Genomic DNA, 27,225 nt, shown 5'->3' with positions numbered 1-27,225 from the left:
AAATTTTCATCTTTAATTTTTGTTGTTCTTTGTACATTCAGAGTATTACACTCCTGTTTGAAATATAGTTGGCAAAGAATTTTGCCAATTTTGTATTGTGTCTGTGCTGCTGACAATTTCTTTTGCTTTGGAATTAGTATGGTTTGTCATTTTTTCATTTTCTTTTTTTCTAATGCTAGACACTGAACTCAGGGCCGTATAGATCTATCACTTATAATATCTTATATATCTACCACTGCATACATACACACACCTGGAAATTATGATTTAATACAATTTTTAATCACAGGAAAAGTTTATATATATGTAAATTTCATTTTTTTTGGTATGCTAACCCCTCTTCCTCATGTCACACAGGAGGACACTCTTCTCAAAAGAAAAATATAGTAATCTAGATAGTGGTTTTGAAGTGTTTTAAGCATTAGAATTCTGGGGGTGGTTATTAAGACATTCATATGCCTATATTCACTATATCCTCCATTTGAAATTCTGTAGTTCTGGATTAGAGCTATGATATTTTCAACAATCCCCTCCAAGAGTTTGTTATAGATTGTCTGTTGAGAAACGATGGTAGAAGACACTGCTTGTCTTATACAATTAAACAAATAGTTAATAAAATGAGTATTTATTCTTTACAAGACTTACCAATGTGCTGTTTATACATCTGTGCATGGACCAAGAAGGTTTGGATGTATTTTTCTAAGACTTGCAGATAATAGGGATAACAGTAAATCACATTATTGTCTGTGTTTCATTGTCTTCTTCCTTAGATCCCTAGAGTGTTTAACATTACAGCTCCAAACCCTTTTCTCTTCTAAAATACTTTATGCAGGGTTTTAGCTATGGTCTGAACACATTTTTTATATAATTAAACAGATATTCTATTTCACAACACTGTATGGTACTTTATATGGGAAGATTTGGAATGTGGAGCAATAATCTATGTGAGAGAAATTATCTGGATTGAAGGGGCTTGACTGAAGGAACTTCTGGCTAAGAAAGGAAAATATTTGGATTCATACACCTATATATATAGACATATATATATATATGTCTATATATATGTCTATATATATATGTCTAGCATTAAAAAAAGAAAATGGAAAAATGACAATGATATATATATATCAGCTGTTGGTCTGTGAAATTAATATTTGCGTTCTTTATTGCATATGATCTTTTTAGTATAGCACTCTTAAAAGAAACATTATATATGAATTAGGTAATAACCATTTTTAAGACAAATTAATAACCCACAAGATTTTTTATTTGGGGAAATCTAGTACAACTGTTTTCTTTTTAATTATAGTTTTGATCAGATAATTTTTTGTATGCTTTATCTCATCCAACATTTACAGTAATGATATGCTAAATATCACTACATTAGTTTTTGTTACTGTGACAAAGGTCTCAGAGAAGCATTGGGAAAGAGGAGGATAGTTTCAACACATTGTTTCTGAGGTTCTACTTTGTAGCTAGCTCCTTCATTGAGTTTAGGTGAATGACAGCTGAAAACAATGAGGAAGGGTAGACAGAGGAAAGTTGTTCACATCATGGCTGTCGAGAAGTAAAACCAGGTAACAGTAGACAGCCATAACCAGATAGACTCCACAGAGACACACTGCCAGGGACCCGCTTTTTCTAAATAGTCCCTACTCTCCATGTTAAGAGCTTTACCCCACCAATGGATTAAACCGGGGCCCTCAACAGCTAATCGTTTCTGGAAGAAGCCTATAGATCATAGTCAGAGCTGCACTTTCTTCATCTTCTAGGCATTTCTCAGTCGCGTCAAACTGTTAGTCAAAATTAACCAGAACAACCATTAAGCTTATTCTAGACCTAAAGATACTAAGACATGGACTGTGTCCCAGATGGCGATAGTTGGGCTGAAAAGAAAAAGAGAAGCATCCTGATCCAGTGTTCACAGTGCGCAATAGCAAAGGCAAGTGGTAACTACCACCCCATACAGAAGTCCTTAGACACGCTATGGAAGTCCAGTCTTTCTGCCTGGGTTTGCTCTCCATTACCAATGTGAGCTATTACTGTAGGGGTGTAGGGTTCCCTGTGGCCATGTTTGGGAAGATTTAGGAAACCATGCTCTTAGCCGCCCAGGTCACATTAGGGTTTAGGGATGAGTCCAAGAGCACAATACTGTTGTGTTTCTATAGGAAGAACAGCCACTCTGATTCTTCTAGATCAGTGGTTCTCAACATTCCTAATGCTGTGACCTTTTAATACAATCCTTTGTGTCATGGTAATCCTCAACCATAAAACTACCTCCATTGCTACTTCGTAACTGTAATTTTGCTAATATTATGAATAGTAATGTAAATATCTGTTTTTTCTTTCTCCCCCTGCCTTTTCTTTTAATTTATTCTTCTCTCATACAATATATCCCCACTGCTCCCTCCACTCCAGATCCATTGCTCCTCCATTTCCCTTTAGAAAAGAGCACTCCTCCCCAGGATACCAACTGAACAGGAGAAGACTAGGCACAAATCCTCATATCAAAGCGGGAGGAGGCAACCAAGTAGGAGGAAAAAGGTCCCAAAAGCAAGCAAAAGAGTTAGAGACATCACCACTCCTATGAGTTCCATAAAATCCCCAAACAAATACAGCATATTTGCAGAGGACCTCGTTCAGACCCATGCATGCTCTGAGAAGAAGTGGCCTGTGCACCCCCCACCCCACCCCCACCCCTGCTCTGTCACCTTTCTGTTTCCTCCTTGTCCTCAAAGGAAGGAGATGCGGCCAGATGTCAGTTTGCTTCGAATGGATATGGCATGTAACATAAAACTGGTTAGGTTAGGGCTCCTGTCCTTGCAGGCACGGACATCTTCATTAAGCCGCCAGGCTGAAACTGAGAGCCAGTAGATACTCTCCTGTAACTGGGAAGGCTGATTGCTCGTGCGGCTGAATTAAGGCAAGACATTTGACTTCATTCCCCCTCTCAGCAGTCCTCTCTTGAGCATCAGCTTTGCTACTTGGCTGACTTCCCCTGCCTTGAGTTGAGAAACACTGCAGAGCACTGACATCATATTCTGCTTGTTCTCGTTTATTCCAATAAAAGTCAACTCCATTGAGCGAGCCTGGATCACAGTTGTTTGTGGGAGTCACCTTGTTTGGATGGTGGCTCTTCCTTCCCACTTCCTCTGTAGGAAGTGGAAATTATGGTCAGCTCCCCCTTACTTTCTCTCATCTGAAATACACTGTTCTTTTCCTCTTTTAGGAATCTTTCTCTTTTCTACGCCCTTTTCTCCACAATTAAGATTGAAAATTCCATGATGATGACAGGTACTGTGTTGACAATGATCAAATCTGTCAGTAGACACTCTTTTCAATAAGATTTAGTCTCTCACTTTTTCATTATTTATTTTTCATTATTCTATAATTTAAGAGAATCATTGCAGCAATGAAAGCTTTCACGGATCATCAGAGTCAATCCTCTGCCTCCTTGTCAATCCAATGAAAATTGTTGTGTTTTGCTTAAAATATTGAAGCATCTGTCTGTCTGTGTGTCTCTCTCTGCACATGACCCAATGCCCATGTGCAGTTCAAAGGACAAATCTGTGGAGTCAGCATTGTTTTTCCGCCATGTGGGGTCCAGGGATAGCACTCACGCTGCAGTCAGATTTGGCACTAAGTAGCTTTAACCATTAGGCAATCTTTTCATCCCTTAAAAAACATTTGTTTCTTTTATAAGAAAGATTGTATCACTCTCTGCTTATTTTAAGGTATTATAGGAGATGCATTTGAAGCTCACACATGTTCATGTTGAAAAATGTCTTGGAAACAATGACACATCATTGACAAATCAGTAGAGTCCTGGAGCTTTAGAAGAACTCTGTAAAAACAAAAAGTTCAAAAAAGAAATAAAGAAGGTGGGAGGTTGGAACAAAAGGAAGGGAGGAAGAAAAGAGGAAAGAAACACGGAAGGGAGGAGAGAGGAAAGAAGACAGGCAGAGAGGGAGGGAAAGAAAGTTGGTATATTGTGAGGAAAAACGGGAATGGAACGTGCTAGAGAGTTCTGAGGTCTAATTATATTTTCTTCCCCAAACACACATAATTTTAAAGTTTTCTGGGAGAGAAACATTTCCAAATTTGCTTCTCACAGATTGCTATAGTCAGATCTTAAACTCCCCTGAAGTTCCCTACATTAGATCTAACACCTGGTTTGTGCTATTGGGAGGCAGTGGAAACATTAAGAGATTTGTCAAGTGAGAGCTCTTTAGATAACTGGGGGACATCCTGGAAGTGGGGATGGGAACCCACTGTCTTCCGCCTTTCCTGCTCACCTGGCTAAGAGGTGAACTGGCATCTTTTGCCCTGTGCTCAGGCCATGGTGCTCTGTGCAATGACAGGCCTCAGGCCATGAGAGCAATTGGGCATGGGCTGAAACCTTCCATACTGTGAGTCACATGAGCCCTTCTTCTTTTTAAGTTGCCTAATCACTGGTATTTATTACAGCAATGGAAAGCTATCACATGTATGACAATTTACTAGGCTACTAGTGACCTAACTGCTTCTGACTGAACCAAAACAAAGATACGACCTTTTGAGGTCCACGGGCTCCTGCCTGCTTTCATTCTGAGTGGGAGGAAGGGTAACCGTGTTGTCTTTGGCCTTTGGTGCAGGTGTGCACATTGCTAGCTCCTTCCCTGTCACCACAGCCTACTTTAGGTAACATTTGCAGAGAGAAGCCTGGACCACTTCATCTAAAGCGCCTCCCCTGTTGATGCTCCCTTTGGAGCAGCTTATCCTCTGTTCTTTCAGGCTGTCTACTTATCCCCATAGGGTGCTCATTAAGTTGCTTTAACATGTAGCTCATTTCCAGAAGTATATCCATGCTGCCAGAGATGGCGAAGATCAAAAAACATTTAAGGACCAAAGAAACGAAAGCCTGAATATTAATTACAAGTTTCAGTTTGAAAATAAACATGGTGGGAGTTACTCACTTTAAAATGAGAAGACTCAACATGTATAGCTAATACATGAAGGTAAATGAGAGCAGAGCTATGCCTCCCTCCCCGCCCCCCTCCCCAATAGGGGAGGATAAACTGACCCAGTTGAACATTTCCCCAGTGCTATACTGCAAACAAGCCAATATATAAATCCACAATGGGACAAGTTTTGTTTCTAGGCAGGTTACATTTAAAGCAGGCCAATGACAAGAAGTGTGTTTCATTTTAATATTTCATGAGAACAGAATGTTTGATTATTTACTCTGAAAGTTTACATAGTTTAGAGCCAATTGTAGGCCCTATTTTTTTATTATTATTTTTAGTTTTTGAGAGTATAATGAAATTATAACTCTCCTTTCCCTTGCCCATTCTTTTTGGACATTGTTCTTGCTTCTCTGTTTTTAGGGTGGAGAATGGCGAGCCTTCTGTGCATAGTATAGTCTTGCTGCTTTGTTCATGCAGCCAGGAAACACTGCATGTGGTTTGTTACAAATCATTGGCACGTCCATCCTCCACCTTGGTCCTGTCTTTTTTTTTTTTTTTTAACTTTAGCATCTGATCTCAATCTGTCATCCTTGAAGGAGCCTCAGAAGCTCCTTCTTCTAAGATTCCACCCCAAGCCTCTGTTGTCCATAAAACTCACAGTGGCTATCTTACCCTGATGATCCACTGCATGCCTAGAAACAAGCAGATTAGCACTCACTTTGGTATTGTTTAATCTTGAGGAATCATAAATCAGGAAATCCACAGAAATCCACAAAAGAGGATTCCTGAGAATGTCTGATAGCAGTGGAGTTTCGGAGACAGAACAGCAGCACAAAATCAGGTGGGGTCATTCAACTTAATACAATCCCCTTACATATTTAGATTTCCATGTCATTATAATAAATGTATCAATCCCTTATTAGTAATAATAAAGATTTAGTTGTACATAAAGAGTACAGATATGGTTTTAAATTTTATATTAAAATGAAATCTAATTCATAATAAGATTCATTTTCTTGTTTTTCCCCCTCTCCTCTTATTGTATCTATTTTTATTTTTACAAAGTTTCTATTGTAAACAGAGAAACACATTTTACTGCTTAGATTGGAGTCATGATATAGTACTGCAGATCTATTAATTTTATTTGAGTTAAAAATGAGGAACTAATGTTTTCATTATTTATATCTTCAGAAAGACATTTGTTTTGACTTTAAATTGAGTGAGTAAAGGTTAAATAAAAAGAAGATTTAAGTTGTTATATCTTTTTGTGGTTCAAACTAGTTTATTAAAAATATATAAAATTAGATTTAGAAACTCATTCCTTTGGAAGATAACAGAATACAAGCAGTATGATAACAGAATAGGGGAGGGCTATCTGAAAAGGAAGGGACTGGCCAGACAGTGAAAAAAAGAGTATGTGGAAGGGGTATATTAGGAAAATTATAATCGCATATATGTATGAAAATACCATAATAAATGTATTGTTATATGCTATCCTAAAACATCAATGAAAATTATTGATCCATACAGTTAATAATTTAAAAATTCTATAGATTAAATAAACTTTCTAGTTCTACACAGAAGGACAAAAATAATAACTCTATCCAAAAAGGGTTATCTTGAAGAACACTCTGCTCTTTGCCTTCCATGCTTTTAGAGAGCAGATCATACCATAAGGTTGATGGGTATCTACAGGCTGGCCTCACTACCACTTGAAAGGAATATGCAGTGTCAAATTCTCAAGCCTTGGGAACGACACTATTCTGTAAGTCTCATTCTGTGAGCTTCTTATTTTACACAACGCTGATTTTTGCATGAACACAGCCATAGTTCAGCGAATAAAGAAAGCATCTCTTTAATCCAGACGTCAGCCAGTGGTGAATTTGGTGGCAGGCTCACAAAGGCTGCTGAGGCTGCTTATGATTGACTAGGCTCAGTGTTCTACTGCACCCGTAGAGACTGCTGTCAGTAATACCTTTGGGTTCAGTAGGGCACTAGTCCACATCTGATTTTACTCACACCCTGGGCTTCCTAGCAGCTGGAACATTAGCACTCAATTGAACTGCTGAAAAAAATTACTGAAGTATTTTATACTTCTGTCATTAAGTAGAGGACCGAAGAAATGCACATTGTAAGCAGTCAATACTTACGGATGAACAAAGAGAGCTGGAAGGAGGAAAACAGTATCGGCTTTCACTCTTCTCACAGAACGTGTTAGGGGCAGGCTTTGGAAATGTAACCCGAGGCAAGGCTCTCAAGGCAAGTATGAGGAAATGGGAAAGCGAAACAGAAGCACTTATTGTCTTGCTCCCATTCCTGCTAGGAAATAGACCACTGCTCCTATTGTCCACACCTGGGTGGATCTGGCCCATTCTAAAGCTGGAGCGAGGAGGAACGTAGAACAACCTCCCCGGGAAGAGGTGAGTGGAGACGGACCAGGAAATTAAACCCAATTCTCAGAACCCTTTCCATCTAGCTGTGTAAAATGATGGGGTATTTATAACATCTTATTTCCAAGTGGACACAAAAGCATATGCTTACGCAACAAAGAAACCCGCAATTCAAAACTGTCTTTGCGATTCGATTACTTCACTGGCCTGGATTTCTGACAATACAGAAAACGGAGGGGTGCCCACAAACTGTGGTGATGGCTGAAAGTGCCACAGCTCCTGAGGAAATTGCGCTTGTGAAATGACTTCATAGTTGGCTCCACGGGATAGGGTGTAACTTCTTAATATATTTCCCACATTGTTCTTTGTGCCCATTGCATATTGATTCTTTGACTTTTGTAGAAGGAGAGAAACCTAAACTCAGTAGAATTCTGTTGCTCAAAGGAATTGTGATATAAATACAAGCTGCTGTTTGGGAATGATTGCTTTCTATTTTATACAAGTATATCTCAGTGTTATATATATAAAATATATCTCAAAACATCACTTCAGTTTCAAAACTACTGCAAAAATAGCACGCAAAAGCCACAGTCAGCATGCCAGTATTTTAAACCAAGAACTATATCCCCAAGCTACCATAACTCAATAACTTGGACATAGCAGTGCTGTATCTCTGGGACTGAATTCTACGGATTTGTGTGAGGAGATATTAGGATGAATTTAGCTGTCTTAATTTGAAGCTCCTCTGCTAACGGCCCACTAACAATTGCAAGGAGCCGTTAACTGTGGAAAGGAAAACTGGCTAATATTTTTTGCGGGTGTTTTCAAGGCACCGTATTTACTTTCTGACACTGTACAGTGACCGCATGCCAAGGCCGGAGAAAAGTGATCTCCCGTGGGCTGTCTGCAGTCTGTTCTCTGACTTCCTTCTCTTGGCCCCGTTCAGTCCAGACATTTCAACAGCTTGACTAAGCCTCATCACCATGTAGCTGCCAAGCTTAGTGGCTGCCAGTCTTGCTAGTAGCTTTTTAAGTGCACCTGTTACCAGTACTAGGTTTCTATGTTTGAATCAAGAAGACTAGACCTTTCCGGACTCCCCCAGTGGCCAGGCTCTCTCTCAAAGGAGAATTATTTTTAATAATACGTCATCATTCCTCTTCAGGGAACATTTTTTTTCCCTTCTAAGCTTTTTTCCTTATGGAGAAATTACATTTATGCCAAAACTGGTATGTGACATCTGTTTCGGGTTAGTTTACGGAGAAATGGTTTTGAGAATAAATACTGTGGATAATTTTTTTTTCTTACGTGGGGTCTGCAGATATATGTGAAAAAAAACCCAGAGATTTGGTTAAAAACGGAGAGGTATTAAGTATGACATCTAAACATCATTGATAATGAAGTTAATCTGATATATAATACATGCGTTGCATGGTAACTATGTATAAATACTGGCTCATTCATTCAAAGGACTGGAATTAATGCATATATTGGAGCTAAAGCAGCATTTTGGGAGCAAGGTCAGAGGAGAAATGAATGGAAAAGCAGTTAGAGCTGCCTCTTGCTCTTTAGGGTCCTGGACCAGAGCAGCCTCCGTGGGCAATCTCCTCTGATTTTCCATTAGCATTTGCTCCGGGCTAGGGGCCTGGTGCTGGTGGCTGGGAATAACCTTGCCTACCCACAACAAAAGCGATATGAATTTAGAAAGAAAAGTATAATGTCTTCTCTTTTGACCCTCTTCCAAGTCCTGAAACACTGAATACTATTTATCTGTAGCTGCGAAGCCTTTTCAGGTGGAAAAAACAGGGCCTGGTAAATTATTTTAATTCTTTGGATATCATACAACACCAAAGGGAGTCTCTCTAGACAAAATTTTTTGCAGCTACTAAGGATGCTTGAGCTAATATTTGCCCAATTTGACCACCACACACTGTTCAATAAGTACAGTATTTGCTCAGCAGCGGACTATTTAGTCTGTAGAAAAATTGGTGATTTGTTTAAGTGGGCTATTGTACAAGCCACCTATCAACCTACATTTTTTAAAATGCTAACATCAAACATAGTAAGTGCAAGTTTTAAACCATGCATCTGTCCTCATGTGGAATTTTACCTTGAAGGTGTCAATTTTTCTTCAAGCTATGGCAACTCAAGTGACATTGTCCCTGTGACTGATTAGGTGTGACATGACCATATGATACGGTTTAAATGCCAACACACTGGTCCCATCCTGTCTCCCCCTCACACACCACATTCAACATGCGAGCAAATCTTGTTGGTCAGTTAATGGAGATATACCTGAGGTCCGCTAGCACCCTGGTTTAACCAAGCCAGACTGACGTATTTTTCAGGGACCATTGTTACCTTTTCTCAACTACTAGTTGCTCCATTCTGCAGTGTATTCGCCACAAAATATACGCTTCCCCCTGTAATGGCTTTCCATTTCATTCAACACCTATCCCTTTTCTGGTCTCTGCCCCCTCTGATCTCATCAGCTACTCTCCCTTGCTCATTGGATTCTGCATGCATTGACTTCCTGGCTGTTTCTCCAGCATGACAAACCCACTTCCACACACGGTAACTCTGCATTTTCTCTGTTAAACATTCTATCTCCTGACAGTCACATGACTTCTTACTTCTACAGGCCTGTGCTCAATTGCCTAGTGGCTTTCCCAGAAAAGCATATGTAGAGTGGCACCCCGCCCCCCAGTTTATTTCTCTATGACTTGCCATCTGATATGAAAGACACTGGGTATTTTTTTACTTTCTCACTGAAGTTCTATAAAAATAGGGCTCCTGAATATAGGTGTAACACTGAGCCCTCATTTCAGAACTCCATCTGACAGACACATTTGTGCAGTTTCAGACACTTGCACCAACGTCTCATCTTGGAATCTTAATTTTCTTTCTAAAATTAAAGTTTGCAAAACTTTTTTTCTAAACATACCCTCCTCCCCCCCCCCCACACACTCTTGTAGTATGTGTGCCACACTGCAGTGTCTGTCAGAAATCAACTTTCGGGGAGTCAATTCTCTGCCATCATGCGAATCCTGGGAATCAAATTCAGATAGTCAGTCTTGGTAGAAAACGCCTTTACCTCTTGAACCATCTAGCTAAATCCTAATTCTTTGTTTAAACATATTTGAGCTATAATCCCGTTTTTGGTCCTACTCTCTTTGCCAGGGGAATGAAACCAGAGAAAGACCTAGGTGATACCGAATGTCTAGCTAGGTTCTGCTCTCAAAAACACTCTAAGGACAGGGATTACTACTGAGAGGCCGGCCTCTCAGAGACCAGAATCCAGGCATGACAGACTCTACACTGCCTCCTAGCTGGCTGCCCCAGTAGTTCAAGTCTGCTTAGTGAAACATAGAAATCAAAGCATTGCTTTTTCAGCAGCTCCACGTGCTAGAGGTAGACCCGTATTGCAAACATGACATGTATAATATATTTATGTAATGTAATATTTCCGTACTTTCACTTTGTAAGTATGGCCGTATCTCAAAGATTCTGTATGTCGTACCAGGTAGTTCAACTTTTGGAAGCGTCCTGAAAGGCATTCCCAATGCTGGGACGTTCAAGTCAAGGTTTGCTTAGCCAGACTCCGGGAAAACTCTCGTTTCCCTGCACTGACACGGTGTAGAGGCAGCTTAAACCACTTGGTCCAAGAGAATGGGATCCAAAGACGGTGATCTGGAGGCAGGGGCCGACCGCCATAAGCGAGGCACACCCCAGTTCTCTGGAAAGCGGCGGCGTGGGTTCCGGGGTAGGGTGCGGGTGCGGGGAGGGGCCTGCGGCGGCCCGCCCTCTCCTCGGGGATGCCGGGATGTTTACCCTCCTGACAGCCGCAGCCGCGGGAGGAGGAGCGGAGCCGGGAGGATGGGCCGCCGCTAGGCTCGCAGTGTAAGCGCCGGCCGAGCGGGGTGGGAGCCGGCGCCTGCAGCGGTGCGGGCAGAGGCGATCGGCCCGGGATCCCGCAGCCCGCAGCCCTGCAGCCCGCGTGGACCGAGCTGTCCCGGCGTCCCGGTGAGTGTGCACGGCCCGGCCGGGTGGGGCCGGTGCTGGGAGCGGGTGGGCCGCGTGGAGCCTCGGGCTCGAGTGCCTTCAAGGTCGGGCCGGGTCGCCTGCAGCTGGCGGAGGGCGGTGCAGGCCACTGGCGGTGGGAGTTCTGCTCCCAGGCGCCGCGACCCCCGGGAAGCGCCGCTGTGGTGGTGGCGGCGGCGGCAACAGGTCTCCCAGCTCAGACAGGAGGAACTCCAGCGAAGACCCGCCTCAGGGCCGAGCTCATTGGTCACCGTGGCTATTTACCGCTCGCGGATTGGTTCAACTGATTCGGCTGCAGCCCAGTTTAGAAAAGTGAAGTTCACCGACCTGAGAGTCGGGGTGGCCCGACAGCAGGATCGGGAACCGATCGGGACCGGTCCCGGACTGGGATGCAGCAAAGTATGAGCTAAGTCACAAAGTGGGCCTTGGTGAAGTTAGAGGGCAGTGGGGGTGTTGCTGAGCCATGCCGGCTGCCTCCGCCTAGTGCTGGAGGCCCTGGAAGCCCCACAGCAGATGCTTTTATGGACTCGTTTTGTACTCTCATAGCCTTTGCCCTAGCTAAATGCTAAGAATATATTTACTTTAGAGTAAGATATGTTTCTGCCTTTACAATCCTGGTGATGAAACCGAATATAGAAAAGACAGTCTAGAGATGAAATGACTTTTTTTTTCTTTTTGAGATTGCTGATCTTAAAAGTTGTAATTAAAGACAATTAGAGGTCCTAGTTTGTAGAGTATTGTTAGGACCACAGTTTAGTTTCTCCTCCAAGGAATCTGCAGTTTCCAGTGGGCACGTTACCTACAGCCGTTCACGACGGTGCGCTTTGATAGGTTGCTTTATAGAAATATGTGTATTATGAGTCTGTTCTCTGCTGGACGATGGGATGTTGATGTGATCCAAGAGAGGTTTAGTACCCACACTCAAACATCTATAATATGTTTGAGACAACAGGACAAGCTCTGAAAACGGTGAATTAAAAGGCAGTTACGCCTTCATTACTTTGTAGCGTTTCTTGTTGGTATTCATGGCCGCAGTATTTGGTGACGGCCTGTGCACTTGAGTCAGTTGGCATGCAACCTAAGTAGTTATTTTCATTTCACAGTTATTTAATTTTACACTTGGAGAGATACCGTCCATAATTTGTTTTTACATCCCAAACCGTTGCATCCTCTGCTTTGGCTGGGGCGGAGGTGGGGGGATGTTGGACGTTTGGAAAAAGTTTACTTCTTAGAGGGGCGATAAAGTGGATGGGGGTGGAATGTGTGTGTGTGTGTGTGTGTGTGTGTGTCGGGGGGGGGGATGAGGGGGGCCTGTGGAGAAAGGAGAAGGGACACTGGGGTGGAGTGTAGGGGAATCCGGGACCCAGAGACCACGCAGTCCTCAGATTCCGCTCTAAGGTCTAAGACCCCGCCCTTCAGAGCACTGACAGCCACCACAGCCAATGGACGGCGAGGACACCCGGCTCGAGCCCAGGAGGGCGGATACTTCCTATGGCTGCCCTGGGCTGGGAGAGGAGGCCAAGTTTCTGAGGATATGGGCCTGTGGAAAGAAGGGCCCAGGCTCAGTCTTGTGAAATCAGGGCATAAAAATAGTGGGAGGGGGCTCTGGTTTCCTTTGCACCTTTTGCTACCTTTCAAGATTCGGGCTCAGCTTGAAGTCAGCGCTTCCACCGAAACCATAGTAGATAAGAAACGAACCTGGTCAGCAAATTAAATATAGTCGGTGACTGCCTGGGGCTTTACCCCGAGATCATATGAAACTGAAAACCAAGAACTGCCAGAAGAAAACTCGGTAGACACTCTCATGGCAGGGCAGGGTGGCAGTCTTGCTACCGTTAAGACAATCAGGAGTTTAAAAAGTCAAGACTGCATTTCCAGACAGACAGACCCATTTTGTAATCTGAACTCGTTATTTTATCTGGCTAATACCTGTCTCACGTCACTCCTTTCCCACAAACACGCTTTCTTGGCTGGACACCTGGAAGATTTCTCTCCAGTAGTAAAACAGAAGGAAGACGCCGCTGGTAGGATGGCTGCAAGTAGCGGAGGAGGGGAGCAGAGGCCGCAGGGCTGGCATGCCTTTCCTTACTAAATGAAAAACCAGTTTCGAATAAGCTCAAGTGCAGAGCAGTTATACTCCATAAAGATAAGTGCTGCCAGGACTTTTCTCCCACTTCTGGGCTTCTGGTGATCGCAGTGGAAGCCTCTTAACCCTGCCTAACTACAAACATTAAGTAACATTTACAAAAATCCCCAAATCAAAAAAAAAAAACCCAAAAAAACCCCAAAAACCCAAAACTGATGTTTTTAAAAAATAGATTTTGTTATTATAAGAATGTGCAGGGTATCTGTTCCCAGTTTCACCTAAGTGTCTTTTCAGATATTTGAGTATTGTGTGGGCAGATACTTCACTTCATAATCTAAACTGCAATGTAGTCCAAACTTAACTATAGTTCTGAAGATGCCTGAATGAAATGGGTGCGAACTATTTACTCTGAGTTGATGTTTATCTGCATTTCTCCAAATACAGCAACGTTTTTTAAGAAACATTTCTTTATACTTTTGAACTTGTTTCAGTTTAATTCTTCCTCTTGCATTTTTTTTTATCCATGGAAATTATAGGTGGAATAACATTTGGTTATACGATTATAACCAAGCATATGCATTTGTGGAATATAAAGGAAGTTTACAATTTAATTGTTTTCTCCTTGACATAGGGTCTCAGTTGGTATCCTTTGCTGGCCTGGAACTTCCTTTGTAATCAGCCCAGGGTGGCCTCAAACTCATGACATACTCCTGCCTCAGCGTCCCAAGGGTTGAGATTATAGGCATGAGTTACTATTCTTGGTTTAGAGTTTTTAGATTTGCACAACTTATGAGCTGTAAAACTTCTAAACTACAGCTTTGCCATTTGTCAGTCCATAGTGTGATTATCCCTATGGTGTTGCCTATTTCTCAAAATATTTTCTGCTTCTAAAGAAGTCAACTTATAGTTCATGTTTTTGGTGAGTGATGGGAATGCAGACAGATTATTAGCAGCATTCTTTCCTCTTTTGAGCAGGATACATGATTTTTAAAAAACCTTTATTTAAAAACCACCATGTCATACTGTGTCTATACCCTAATAGGCTGAGCTGTACTGGAGTGAATAACTAGCCACAGTATTATGCAGACAGTGTACAAATGAGAAAAATGCACTGGCTTGTAGAAATCTACAGAAGTGTGTTTTCTCTGATTTAATGGAAATAGTCCTTTTTGTACATTGCCACAGCTGCTGAGTGGACAGTAGCTAAGGGCTGCTTTCAAGCCCCAGCTGCATTTGTACCGGCGGCAATTCACAAACTCTAAACAGTCCGGTAATAAGTGTTATCTGCTGGAGCTTATGCCTTGACAGCTACAGACAATACCCATATACGTGGTCATAGCTGTGTTCCAATAAAACTTTATTTATGTGGAAGATAACATCAAAGGCCTACACGAGTTCTAAGCCATTGAGTTTCTGACAACAGTGCCCTGTCAGTGTTTTTATTCTTTGAGTCTATGTGAGAATTCTAATGAATTCCCTAGAATAATGGCCACCGTGCATTCCCAAAGTTTGATTGTTGGTGTTCATAAACAGACGAGCCACTAAGGTTAGTGTCCTGTTGGGAAGAATAAGGGTGCTGGGGTAAAAGTGTTTACTAGACCCCAGCAGATATAGACAAGATTTGAGAGAGAAAATAATCTGCAGGAGGAGACAGAGATACAGGGGCCAAACAGAAAGAGAAGCCTGGGGAGGGAATGGGAGGTCTGTCTCTACAGTTATGTTTAGACAGCCTTTGCCTCTGGGGGATCCCAGGCCCATCCTGTGATGTAGGAGCATGTGAGTGTATGCTGTTTCCTGCTTCCTCTTTAGCAAACGAAGGCAGGAGCCGATGCCGGTCATTTGTCTCTATTTTTAACTAGTGACATTGCTAACTGGAGTGAATTGATGTGTTTCATCAATTAGTTTTTATTTTAACTTACTGGATTGCCTGCTCCCATTAGAGTGAATTTGAGGCATATGTGATTTAGTAAGCCTCTTTTTTTTCTTCTTCTCCTTTTTAAAGTGGAAAAATTGAGAATAGTACCACATGTCGGTAAGTTGAGGCAGAGTGTTGGGAGTTCTAATGCAGCTTAGACTGCACAGTATCTCAAACAACAACTACATCAGCCACAAAAGAAAACAAAACAAACAGTGCCCCTCCCCCCTTTGCAAAAACAAAGGAAAGCCAAGTGGACTTAGTCTTCCTAGTGAAAAAGGAAAACTAACTGTGAGGGCCTGTGGTCAAGGAGCCAGTGGCCATGGGGACGAGTGAATGAGTTTTAGGCTGGCTGAATGAGTTTTAGGCTGGCTGGGGTGCAGCCCCTGAGAAGCAGTGGAATGCAGTGGAAAATGAAACACCTTACAAATCACACAGTAGAACTTCTTCATCCTAGTGGGAATTTGACTCCTTAAGTCCTTCGGGAAGCCGGGTGGAAATAGGGACATTTCAGAGCTTGTGGCCAGTTGCCGTCAGCTAGGGGTAACATATTTATTTGCCCTTCCTGCATGTGTATTCTCTTTTGCTGTGTTTACAACGACGTGAAGAATCCAGGTACAATGCCCTGGTTTGTCACCTTGTCACCGTTGAATGATTTTAGTTTGTTCCGACTATAGCTTTTTCAGCTCACATCAGCTTGCTTTGAATAGCAAATGAAACATCTTTGTAAGTGCAGAATAGTAGGGTCACTGAGTGGGGGTTTCATTTCATCCATGTCTCTATTCATGGAGCTTCCAGGGGAGGGAAACAGTGGGCGGATACTTGTGCTGACAGGTTCAATCATCCACCATGGCCCAGCCCTGTCGGAAATAGACGGCTCACTATTCAGCACTTACGGCTTTCTCTCCTGAATTTTTCCCTTTGCTCATTCCCATATTATAATTTGAGATAGCATTTTAATGAGTTTTTGTTAGTGGAGCTGCAATAAGGAGGAAGTTATACTCTGGGTGCCTCAGAACCATGCCCTCCCCATTCCCTTCCCAGAAGTGGAATCAAATGTGAGTTTCTTAGGGCTGCTGTACACACTACTAGCTGGCGTTATTAAACAACCTGGACCGATGATCAAGTTTCTCTCTGATGGCTCAGGAAAGTGTGCACTGTGTCTATTTTTTTCCTTTTTATCTTTCCAGTATTGGTAGCAGCTTTTTCTTTACTTGATTGACAAAATATCACTCTAATCTGCCTCTGTTACTTGGTAATGTCGCTTTTATATCTATATCTGTGTCTTGTCATATAAAGACATCTTAATGGTCCTATCTTTACGTCCAATCACTTTTTTTAAGCTTGAGAGGTTTATTTTGGCTCACAGTCACAGAGGGTACAGCCCTTTATGTCAGAGGAGTCACTGTGATGGGAGAGACTTGGCTCTGGTGGTAGGAGTGTGTGATACAGCTTGTTCGTAGCTTGGTGGTGTAGGAAACAGATGTGGGCCCCGCAGCAGGGCCAGGCTTTAACTCTGAAGGTACCCTTCCTCTCCAAGTGACATACTTCTGCTCGGTACACTCGATGTCACGAGGATCCAGTCTCCCCAACTATCAACACTGACTGGAGAGGAAGTGTTCAGACACACTAGCCTGTGGAGGCTGTTTCACATTCAAGCTGTAGCGTTCTGCTCTGGCATCCATAGGTGAATGGCTGTCTTACAATACAAAATGAATGTATTCAGTCTTACTGAGTTTTAACAGGTCCGACATTGTTTAAAAGCTCAGCATTTTAGCTATGAGCACCTGTAAAATGAAAAATCCAAGTCATATACATTCAATATACAGTAGCACAAAGTCAACGTCATTCAAAATGGGAGGCATGGGGCATAGCAAGGAAAGGCTCCAAGAGAAACCTAGAGAACATACAACAGATTCTGCTGCTCCTTAGCCAGTGCCTGGGGCCCTTGGTGGCAGCTTCTCAGCACACACACATGGGCTGAGATAGACCCTCTTTCTTGTCTGGCTCTGCCCATTGTAATACCCATGATTTATCTGGGCTTGAGTCTACATGGTGCCTGCGGCTTTCCTCTGTAGACGCTGGTATGTTCCTGGCATTTCCAACACCCTGGTGTCTCCACTGTGACTTAGACTTCTCTTAGGGCTTTATGCTTTGTCCTCTCAGGGTCTCTTCAAAGGACCTCAGCCTGGGACACACTTTACCTCTAGTTTGTGCGCTTAAAATTATGTGACCACATCTGTGCTCCTCAGGAGATTCTTTGCTGTATGAAGAATTCTGAAACTGCTGATGTTTTTGTCCGTAATGGCAGATTTTAAGCTTGTGGAAGGGCTGCGTCTTAGAGATAAAGATGGGCATTGTTTTATACATTTATAATAGGAATGGTATTCTTCTGAAACAGTAAAATGAATGTTCCAGAACCAAGCTTTCCATTTCCCATTATTATCCTATTGTTTCCCCAAGGGGACTGCAAATGTCTAACTTACTAAATCATGTCTTTTCTGAAGTAGCGGGAGGCTGACGAAGTCTGGATTAGACTTCGCATTGAATGTGGGAATCAACTAGAACCCAGAGATACCGGTTCGCTCATCTATGTCGCACTGGATCCCATGTCTCCTGATATACAACTTAGGCTTTTGCTTCTTCTGTGTTTTCTCATAGTGCTGAAGCCTGTGTAAGTTTCACAGCTTCTGACAATATGCACTGTGTGCTTTTCACTTCCCTTGAATGACCAAACATGTTGTGTTTTGTTGGTGGCTCTTAAGATTTGCTGATAGACAGGTAACACTGTCCCTTTTCCAGCACCCACTTTAAAACCTTGAGCACTTCATTCCATCAGCAGAATGCTAAGGTGTGACCTTGTGAAGTATTTCTGTTGCAGCAAAGAAGAGAAACATTAAAGCTTGGTGTTCCGTCTTTACTTTGAATAGGGTTAAAGCAGAAGAAATGGTCGGGATGGAGGCTTGTCCTAGGGGAGTGTCCATACTTACAGTAGTGGGCAGGACAAGAAAAGTTAGTATTCATGGGTAGTCACGGATTGTCGTCCTTCCCACACTGATCTTATACCTTTCTTAGTAAACTTCAGGCATTACTATTTACTATATTGAAAGTTTAATATATCCACTGATACTTTAGACCTTCTGGTGCCTTTTCTTCTGTGATTCAGACACCAAACAGTTCCTCAGTTACGTTTACCTCTTCAGTAGTGATTTGCTCTTAGAAACTGACTTGTGTTTATTCATTGTCTGTGCTCCCTGTGTGGTAAAAGTTCTTCTTGCTGAGTAGAAATGGATCAGACCAACACTAGGGGATTTTGTGATTCCTTTAAATAGTTTTATCCATTCGTACATCTAAAATACTGTATACATTGAAAAATTTCTATGGGTTTTCAAGATTGTTTTCTGAAGCTTCCATCCTCAGAGTGCCTGTGTAAGAAATTCTGATTTGATGATCATGAGTTTTGGCATTGGAAGGGCTATTCTGTGCTGGAAACTTGTATTGTCAATACATCATGCCCGTGACGCAAGCAGGGGTCCCTCAGGCCACCCCCAGAGAGTGCTCTGTTGTAGCATTTTTTCCTTCTGCTTTACTATGTGTGTGTGTGTGTGTGTGTGTGTCTAGAGAGACTTTCCTATTGTACATATCATTTCCAACAGGGGTTTGCATTATCTCGGCGTAGCTTTCTTCTAGCAACCAGACTCTCTGAGCATATGTAAACAACATCTCAGCTCAGAATATGGATACGTGTTTTGAAATCCCTGTTAGGAACTAACTATAATCACTAAATAAGGAAGATCAGTATTTCTAAATGACAGCTGAAAAAAACAGAGGAACATTTTGTTTCAGGTAAGGTGAGAGAAACGAGCCAAACCTTCAGCCTTAGCTGCATGTTACCTAACCCCCTGCTAGCGTGCTGCTTATGCTGTGTGTTGCTCTGTCTTTCTGTGGCATTGTTCCAGTGTTGGAGTGCACTGTGGAAGCTTACCACTTTCCTTGCTCCCAGGTTGCCTTGTTCTTTTTTCTTTTTCTTTTTTTGCACAAGAGCAAACTTCCTTTGCTTTGCCATGCAGGGCTTTTGCCTCTAGCTCCCTGGGCTGGAGACCTACCTGCGTTTTCTCACCTCATTACACAGGGGTTTTCTGTCTTGACTCCCTGGCCATACTGGAAAGCATCAGGAACATTAGGATGCATTGCTCACGCCTTCTCCCCTTTTTCCATGACTGCTGTATTTCCACTTGGTGCTCTGATAACATGTGACTGGTACTTGTGTTCCTTCAGACTTCCTCCCTGTCTGTAGATGTGAGACTTTGCATACAAACGATTCTTTGTCTGAGCACGTCTGTTTGGTCATTTGAAAGCTGCTCAGTGATTTCTGTTTTAAATAGGTACTTTATGATACTACAGCTCTGTTTTTTTTTGGTTTGTTTTTTGTTTTGTTTTGTTTTTGTTTACTACTCTATTCCCATCCCTTGCCCTGAAGCTCTATCAGAAGTCCAGGTTCATTTTTGTATCTTCAAATGCCAAATGCAGAGTTTGACAGTATAAGCTAACTGAATAGCCGTGGAGTTCAGTTCTCTCTCTGGTCTCGGGGAGAGCATTGATAGAATGGGTGTGGACTGAGGTATACATGAAGAAACTGAGCTAACAATGCTATAATGAGTACAGTACAGAGAGCCAGGTACGGAGTGCCAGCCCCTCTGTGCCTGGACCATGATCTTTCACTGTGCAAGCCCTCATTCTGGGGCTCTCCACGAGGTCGGTGATCATGATCAGGGTGGTAGAAGTTCTGCATTTTCTTTCTTGAAAATGATGCAGGGTGTTTTGCATACATATTTTGAGAACATTCATAAGATGAGCCAGTTGGTTGCAGAGCTTGCTGCTAAAGTCAGTTTCAAATCACAGTGAGCTTTTCTGAAGCCCTATTTACCAGGGACAGACCATGTGGCCTTTGGAGCCTCCCAGCGTCTTTCAGATGGTTCTGTAATGACATTGCCTTTGTTTCTGTTTTTTTTCCCTTTTCTTCTTATTCTTCTATTCCCGAGAAATTTAGCTCGTAGGTGTGTAGCTGAGTGTACACTGAACTGATGACATTGAAGGAAAGGGCCATAACAGAAGGGAGAAAGAAAATCCCAGGCAGGAGTGGCATTTGGGAGGGATGGTACAGAGACAGAACCATTGGTGTGAGCTAGGAAAGAAAAGAGACCATGAACAGGGAGGGAACGGCTCAAAAAATATGAGAAAGCAAGATAGGTGAGTAAGTTATCTGCTGCTTGGTCAGCCCGATTACTGGGGATTATTCTGAAACTGTAGGCGTGTAGTGTGTGTCCTGGTTGGTTAGCTTTCCTCTGGTTTGGAATTATGGTGGCAGACAAAACATTTAGATTTACACGGGCTTGATTATTTATTGTAGATATAAAAGCTGCTAGGCAGTACCTGCTTCTGCTGATTGTTTATGGAAGGATGGAAGATTTTAGTTAATGCTCTACCCGGAGGTACAAAGCTTCTCTGCCAGCTCTCACGATGGGACTTTGCTTGGCTTCCCCACTGTCATATCTAGACTGCACATCGACTCTGTAGGATTAGGCTCCAGATCGAAGCCAATTCCCAGCTTTCTACTCATACTTCAGCTTTCTGTATAGAAAATGAGAGTAAATTAACCATTAATATTGTATACTACTGCCGGACTCACCTGTTTTCAATGGGGTGTCTGATTCCACCTATACTGACCACTCTTGTTGGTTTTATTTCTGTACTCCCTTGTCTTAATCATGCCTGACAACTTAAACTTCATTGTTTGAACTGATTCATGCTTTTCTTCCTCATTGCTCGGTCTTTCCGCTCTCACTGTTTTTATGCCTCTTTCCACACCTAACCTACTCCAGCTCAGTTATCAAAGTCATCCTCATCGTTTAAAGCCCTGTTCCATATTAGACAGAAAATTGTGAAGAAGTCATTGTTTCTTTGCCTCTCAGCCTCTGGCGCTTTCTCTCTCATCGTTGATAAGCTGCCCCCCCCCCCCCCCCCCCGGGATGTGGGAATATCGGTTTCCGGAAGGTGTGAATCATGTCCTGTACATATTTGTGTTCCTCCAGAGCCTAGTACCCTTCTTGTCAGAACTGGTCGTTCAGGGAATGGCAGACACCTGCTTTCCAGAGACTGGAAGCAGCAGGGGGCTTGGGCAAGTTCTAGCAGTGAGAGACCAAATGTCCAGAATAATTGAGCAACTGGTTCCAGGGAAGGTTAGGGTGGATGCCAGACACAGGTTTCTGCATGTTCAATGGGTGGGTGGGTGGGGTGGGGGGAAGAGTGTACCATGTGAAACAGGCGAGAATCGTGTCAGGAGTGTTCCTTGTCAGGATATTCGGGGACCTTGACAGGAAGCAAGCACTTTGTATATGAGTTCTAAAATATCTCTAGTGGCACCTTTGAGAGGAACTCGGATTAGGTATATCAGACTTGGGTTTGCTGTGAGGAAGAGTGTATAGTCAAAAAGACCCTAACTGACTTGGTGATTAGGTACATTGGAGGCGTGAGGAAGACAGTTTAGAGTGAGGAAGTGCCTGCCATTGGGCCGCATGTTAGTCAGACAGGACTGCAAGTCAGAGTTATTTGACTTGAAGCTGATCTGTTAAACACGTTAAGAATAAATGAAAGGTTTTTTATGTGTGTGGAGGAAGATGCATCTCTTAGGAGTGTAGAGAAGATGTATTTCAGGTCCTTTCATCTGAGATCATTTAAAAGGACAGTTTTATTAAAGGTAAATTAGTCTTCATGGATGCTAGGGACAGCTGAATGCTAACTTGTTGTCTGACTTCAGATCATTCTATGGGTTAAGGCACTTTCTTTTATGCACCTAAATAATGCCATTTCTATCCTTAATAAAACATTGTTTTTAAGCTCTCTTAGTCTATACCGTCTTCCCAGAACATTTTCATTCTACAGTCAGAATGATGGATTTCCAGAAGTTCATAAAGCTCAGGTGATAATTTAGCTGGATATCAATTATGTAATTTCATTCTGATTGTTTGAAAATATCTTCAACAGAGCACCCTGGTAGGTTATCTAATCCCATGTATTCAGCCCTAAGTATATACATACGTAAGCAACACCACTAACGGACTCAGCAGGCTGTATTCATGTGTGTGTGTGTGTGTGTGTGTGTGTGTGTGTAACAACAATAAAAGTAAAGGTTATGAATTTGAGAGGGTGTGGGGCCACAGAATAGTTGGAAGGGTGGAATGATGTAAATATAGTACTAGTGTATGAAATTGTAAAAAAATTTAAAATAATATTTAAAAATTAAAAACAGTATTCAACTACAACAAGATTTTCAGGTGTTGGTTTGTTTCCTTTCAGTTTTCTGATGTAATAGTGGAGACCTCTGTCATCAGAAGAACATTGTTTGTTATTCCTAATATTACTTTAAAGTGGCAATGCTTATTGAATAATGTTTTCATGCAATCAGGGTTTCACAACATAAATTTTCTGGAGAAAATGCCTTTTACATCTGTATGCTTATGTGTGTTAAAAAGACACACTCACAATTTGGCATTGTTTTTTGTGTTTTGCTCAGAGCAAGAAGACAGTTGCAAGGCGAGGCAGTCTAGGATGAAAATACTTTGGCAGCGTTTGCTGAGGAGGCAGGTTTAGGAGCTCCCAAGTGAGCTTTGGACCATTCACTCAGAGTAGTTCTGAGGTATAAAGACTGATATGAGAAAAATTGAATTCATTTTCTCAGAAAATAAATTTTAAAATGTACTGCATGGCCATGACTTTCTTTATAAATACATCAACAGCTCTTGCTGTGAGGCCAGAGAGATGCTCTTTTACAGGATGGGATTTGAGACTGCCTGTAATTCTAGGTCCAGGGGATCTGACGCCCTCTTCTGTTCTCTGAGGAACACACACACACACACACACACACACACACACACCCTAATTTAAAAACAGTTTTGAAAATGTTGCTAGTTAAAAGCTAGTTTGTGGAATCAGGACTCTCAGTGTCTTTTATCTCCTTGTGTTTTTCCCGATTTGCTGTTTTCTTAGACATCAGCTGTGTCCATCACTTGAGTACTGATACCCTGCATCCTCTCTTTTAATCTGTTTTGCTTTGGGATCAGGCTTAGTTTTTTTTTTTTAACAACAAACAACAGGCTATAAATATTATACCTTTTAAAAAAATGTTTGTGTGTTGTAAAATAGGTAAAGAAAGCTGGAAGTTTGGTAGAAGGAAAGTAGCAAACTGGCCTTTTGTTTGGTTCAATCTTGATTATGCCCTACTAACCTAATTATTCATTAAATAGACTGTTGCCGTGACTCAGGTCCCAAGAATGCAGTCAGGGCCTGGGCCAGGGTTAATGAAAATGCTCGCTGGGGAGAGCCGCAGCAGCCCTGGATTGTAGCGTTCCTTCTTAGCCAGGGCCCGTTTCTTCGTCTAGATCATGGGAGCATCTGATGAGTTGATGAGAAAGGTTTTACAGTCACTTTGTGCACTGTGGTAAACTGTAGTATGTAAAGAATAAAGCATTGTGGGGCATCAGCAGGAAAGCAAAGAATGTTAAATTAATAATTACGGGCAGTTAAGCATTTTACAAGCATAAAGTGCGACATTGGTTAATTCAGTGTTGCCGACTTTATTTTATTTAGATGGATGTTGTTTTCTGCCTTCTTGATGACTTTTCTATTAGTGAGTGCTTGTTACAGACCAAAGGCCATTGGAAACAAATGGCCTTATAATAAATAATTCATATGGATCCAAGTATTTCTAAGTTGTTTGCCTTTATTCCAAAGAGACTTGTCAACTTTATTGTGAGAGAAGTCACTACTGTGAATTATTTAGTACAATAAATTCAGCACATTTGTAATAGAGAGATTTGGAGATGGGTCCAAGTTATTCATTATGGATTGTTTTTTTTTTTTTTGTCTACTTGGCATAAGCCAGAATCACCTGAGAAGAGCCCCTCAATTAAGAACACGCCTCCATCAGATTGCCCTCTGAGAGTTTGTCTCTGGGGCACAGTCTTAATTAATGATTGATGTTGAAGGGTCCAGTCCACTGTGGGCGGTGCTACTGTAGGCAGATGGTCCTGAGTTGCAAGAGAAAGGTGACCGGGGGAAGCAGGGGTGGGGTGGCCTCTGCTTCAGGTCCTGGCTCCAAGTTCCTACCTTAAGCTCCTACCCTGGATTCCTTTGTAGTCTGTAGGTTATACAAATGCTTTCCTGCCTTGCGTTTGGTCATGGTGTTTATCATAGCTATAGAAAGCAAGCTGGCACGTTCACCCTGGTCCTTTGCGCCAGTCCATTTGCTGTGGTGTTTAGCAGCCATACCAAGCTTTAGTTGTTTTGTGAGCGAATGGATGGCATAGGAGTCACATGAGTGGCCTCTACCTACAGTTAACTACACAAAGGAAGTTTATCAGGAATGAGCTTCCTTCCTTCCTTCCTTCCTTCCTTCCTTCCTTCCTTCCTTCCGTCTTTCCTTCCTTCCTTTCTTCCTTCCTTCCTTCCTTCCTTCCTTCTTTTCTTTCTTTTTTCTTTTTTTTTTGTTAAACTTCAAAAATCAAATAGGGATCTCGTCTTTCACATTCTCAGGGAGAAATTCTGGGACAATAAGCAGAAGTGGTGCTCTCTTACCCCTGTATCCTTTCACACGTAGGAGAAGCATCCCTGAAACTTAGTCCTTAGCCTTTTGCATGGCACATAGCAGGATTTATTGCTTCCAGGATAAAGATTTGGGATCTTGCCATGTCATCGCTCCTGGACATCACACGCTTTCCTTTAATGAGACACAGCTGAGGAAGAAGACAGCGCTCTTGTTCCTAATCACCTCAAGTTAGATGCCCATGTGAATTTGCATTCAATTTCCTGACCCTTAGGTCAGTACTCTTGATAATCACGTTTTCCTTCTGACTTTGTTTTTTTAAATATTTATTGAAGTTTGTGTACTGGAGGCATACACATGAGGAGTAAACATCCAGTTTCTAAGTAGTCCTTGCCTCATCTGTTTAGTAGATGGACTGGACCGCAGATGGACAGATAACTCCTTCATTAAAACATAGGCGACAAGAAGTATGCTGGCTTTGAGACAGTGATGCACACTGGAGTCATCTGGGAAGAGGAAACCTCAGTTGAGAAAATGCCTCCATCAGACTGGCCTATGGGCAAGTCTATGGGGACATTTTCTTAATTAATAATTGATATAGGAGGGCCCAGCCCTATGTGGGCAGTGCCGCCTCTGGGCTGGTGGTTCTGGGTTGTATGAAACGAAACAAGCTAATGTAGTCGTTAGTAGCAAACCAAAGAGCAGTTTCCCTCCGGTCTCTGCGTCAGTTCCTGCCTCCAGGTTCCTGCCTTGGCTTCCCTTGATGGACTCTAAGCCAAATAAACCCTTTCCTTCCCAAGTTGCGTTTGCTTTGTGCTCTATCATAGTAACACAGGTGCAAACTAGCACAGAGGGTCACCTGGGAAGGAATAAGGCTGACTATGACAGCCACTCAGGAAGGCTTCTTCAATAAGGTGGCACAACTTGTGTCAGAGGAATGAAGGTTTGAAGTAACCTGGCATTTGGAGGAATATATATGTTATATTGAGGCCAGAATATTTCTGTGGGAATAAATGATGATGAAAAACGATAAAGGCTCAGAAAATTATGCTTCCTTCTTTAAAGGGGTTGTAAGCATAGGAAGGACAGTTATTTGATTTTCATCTCATATATATCATTATATATTTTGTATATATTTAATGGGCACATAGAGTAGGAATTATTACTGAAACCAGAATGGGTAATGAGCAGGTTGTAGTACTAGCAAGAATTATGAGGTCTGGCCTGAGCAGAGAGAGAGATTTGGGAGCTAGAATTAGTAAGAAAGGAAGACTTCTATGAAGGCAAGAGAGTAAGGAAGTGATAGGATTGCTATAACCTAGAGAATTAGATAGGTTGCCAAGGCAGAAATACGGTCACAGAAAAGGGACTACAGGATTGCATGGGCTTAGAATGTTTAAGACTTCAGGCATATTGTGCCTGGGCTGTTGTACAGAAAGATAACTGCAGTTGCAAATGGCAGGTAGAGCTACTCTACAGTGTAAAACTCATCAGTATGTAACAGGCAGGTTCTGTGCCACTTAAAATGCATGGCTATTGATTTAAATAATCAAGGGGTTTACTGTTAATGGAAACCCGGGCCAAAGAATCAGCAGCCTTGTTTATTGATCATGGAGCCAAAGGTTCATTTTGTATAGAAATGATAAAACAGATAAAATAATTTCCTCACCATGCCCTTCATCTTAGATTCTCCTGGCTCATTTGCTTTCTTGCCTGTGAGTACAGAGCGGTAAGAGTTACACACGGAGTATTCTAAACGAGTGCTTAACGAAACCCGGTTGCCAGAACCACACTCGTCTTCAAGAAATTGGAAGGGATCAGAGACTTGGCGCGACATGTCAAGCACAATGCAACAGTTACTTTCATAATCTGAAGAAAACTGGGCAGTGTCTATAAAAATTTATGTGTACAATCAAATTATTGTTTGTATACATGATGTCAATGGAGCGATATGTTTACATCTTCAAGGTTTAGAGAGATGTATGTTGCCCGTGAGCTTTTAGAAATTACTTGGAAGTATACTATTAGAGAATTAGAATTTCCCAGAGGTAATTGGTAACTGGGGGGGGGGGGGGTGTCTTTGAACAGAAGCTCTGGGGATGACATGGGAATAAGTGTAAAGCGGAAGACTAAACCAGTGTTCTGCACGACCGGAAATTCTTCACAATGCCGGAAGCAGTTAGAGAGACAGGCTGTGGTTTGAAATCTCTTAATCTAAGAACTAAATATTAGGGAACAGGGACTAGGCT

The 27,225-nt window shown here is 42.2% G+C and overlaps 1 protein-coding gene across 2 annotated transcripts in view; it reads left to right on the top strand.

Annotated features, from left to right (window-relative positions):
• Positions 1 to 11,157: 11,157 nt before the first annotated feature.
• Positions 11,158 to 27,225, top strand: part of Nek7 (NIMA related kinase 7) — a 128,103-nt gene continuing 112,035 nt past the window's right edge. The window contains exon 1 of one of the 2 annotated variants that reach the window (XM_041648511.1): positions 11,158 to 11,356. The gene's annotated coding sequence lies outside the window, so the exon portion shown is untranslated. Of the gene's footprint in view, positions 11,357 to 11,711; positions 11,774 to 27,225 lie in introns of those variants that run through there. The other variant, XM_041648512.1, reaches the window with a different exon arrangement.

The sequence above is a fragment of the Microtus oregoni genome, unplaced genomic scaffold (genome assembly GCF_018167655.1).
Source record: "Microtus oregoni isolate MIOR12 unplaced genomic scaffold, Mior012 000003F_ref0000135, whole genome shotgun sequence".
Classification (NCBI taxonomy): Eukaryota; Metazoa; Chordata; class Mammalia; order Rodentia; family Cricetidae; genus Microtus; species Microtus oregoni.
Note: the sequence above shows the minus strand (reverse complement) of the source record. Positions and strands in the feature narration are given on the sequence as shown.